Here is a 2,004-nt window from a genome sequence, read left to right on the forward strand (position 1 = left end):
TTACAGTTTAAGTCACTTCCGTGTTGGCTTCACGAGAGAGAGCGGGTGGTTGCCGCTTGATAAAAACTAAAGTAAAGTACAGATACGCCCAAAAAATACTTAAGTACTGTAACGAAGTATTATTACTTCATTACATTACACCACTGATGGTGTGTAACACTTTACTATGACATGAACATTTTATGCATTTTGGGAAAATGAAGCTGTATGACAGTCACACTTTAGCATACTTTAAAAAAGATAGGCTAATTTATTATAGAAAAAAATGATATACTTAAATAATACACTGAATGTAAAGTGTTTAGACTTAATTGCGTTATCTACAATTACATGAAAATTAAGCGATTACAGTTTAAATGTATATTAAATGCAATTAGTTCTTCTTTTTCTGAAACACCTGAGTACATTTTTATGTGTAATATATATATTTCTACATTGGAATTGAGTACATTTAAGATATAATAAATGTAATTAATGTAAAGTAAAAAAAAAATATTGGGTAACGAACTACAGTTAAAATTATAGCACAATGTGTTCTTTATGTTAGTCAACACATCAAAATAAGTGTACGCCTACTTTATTAAATGATTTAAAATGTAAAACTTTTAATTTGACATAATTAAAATGCTCTTTTTAAAAGAGTATTTAATTGATAAGAAATATCATGACAGTGTACTCTCTTTTTTATTATTTATTCTTTACTTAAACACGTAGATAAAAGCACTGTCTGTGACTGTGTAGCATTTTGTTTTTGTGTTATCTGCTACTAAAGGCTTACCTACATCTCAAATGACACATGCAAAGTGTCTCTTTTATCTAAATGGCCTTATTTTCTTCTGCGGAGGTTGGCAAACCAAGTTGAGTTTAGCAAATAACAGCACTTCTGCTGAAAACCGACCGAGTCTGAGTCGTGTGTGCTGTGCGCGCGTGCGTGTCAGCTGACGGCTGCAGAGGGAGCGGCGGCGGCGCCATCTTGGATTCATGAGTGAACGGTGACCGCAGCCTAAAACACCGAATACCCGGAATAACACAGAATAACACTGCTTCGGTCAGAAGCGGACACAGCTGCCTCTGCTGAGCCGGTCCGGAGGGACACAGAGACTGACACGCAGAGGTGAGTGAGGGAGTCCACCGTCGGGTCAGTCGTGACACAACCGAGCTGGGCTAGTTAACTGTTAGTTAGCTTAACCAGCTAACCAGCCGGACGCGGGTGTTTTACGTTAGAGTCACTGATGGAAATGTGTTAAATGAATAACATAGAGTATTTGGGAGCCGATTATTAAAGAAAACATCATTTAATACGCTTAAAATCGTGATGTCTTTGCATTTGAATGGAAAAAGCTGCGGCTAGCGGCACATAACGTTACCTTTAACGTTACCGTCAACAATTTCGGTCCATCTCGGACAAATATTTTAAATTAAATAATAAAATCTGTTTTATTGAGACGACGATATAGAAAGCAAACAGCGTGTATTTAAATGTATTAGTGGTTTTGAGGCGAGATGGACAGTCGCAGTGGGACAGCAGAGAATCACGAAAAATGACATGTTCATTAAAAATCATTATCGGAAGAAAAAAATCGAAATGTTATCAAATCCGGGACAGAATTGCTATGTGAACTCTTCTGGTTTTCCATCAGCAGCCATGATGGATGCTGTAGAGCGGAGAAATGTCATCATCCTCATCATAATATTCATCATGTTCTTATGAATATTCAAATATATTCATAGGGCGCTATGTTTTTATTGTTATGTTGTCGAGTGGGTTGTAATCTTGTGTGCAGGCTATGTAGACTGACTGTATATTAATAATAATTTCACTCATAATTCATTGCAGAGGTTACTTACACCTGCATAAGATGTAGAATTACATAAGCTGTTCTGTTCCTGTCATTCAGAGAGGTGTGTGTCAGTCATGGGAATGTAAAACCTGACATGAAATAATCATTAAAGGGGTCATATGATGTGATTTCAATTTTTCCTTTCTCTTTGGAGTGTTACAAG

General features: G+C 36.4%; 1 protein-coding gene across 2 annotated transcripts in view; it reads left to right on the forward strand.

Annotated features, from left to right (window-relative positions):
• The first annotated feature begins 890 nt into the window (after positions 1 to 890).
• Positions 891 to 2,004, forward strand: part of LOC107672017 (AP-2 complex subunit mu-B) — a 17,068-nt gene continuing 15,954 nt past the window's right edge. The window contains exon 1 of one of the 2 annotated variants that reach the window (XM_016465111.1): positions 891 to 1,114. The gene's annotated coding sequence lies outside the window, so the exon portion shown is untranslated. The remainder of the gene's footprint in view (positions 1,115 to 2,004) is intronic. The other variant, XM_016465180.1, reaches the window with a different exon arrangement.

Source organism: Sinocyclocheilus anshuiensis, unplaced genomic scaffold (genome assembly GCF_001515605.1).
Source record: "Sinocyclocheilus anshuiensis isolate Anshui unplaced genomic scaffold, SAMN03320099.WGS_v1.1 scaffold297, whole genome shotgun sequence".
NCBI lineage: Eukaryota > Metazoa > Chordata > Actinopteri > Cypriniformes > Cyprinidae > Sinocyclocheilus > Sinocyclocheilus anshuiensis.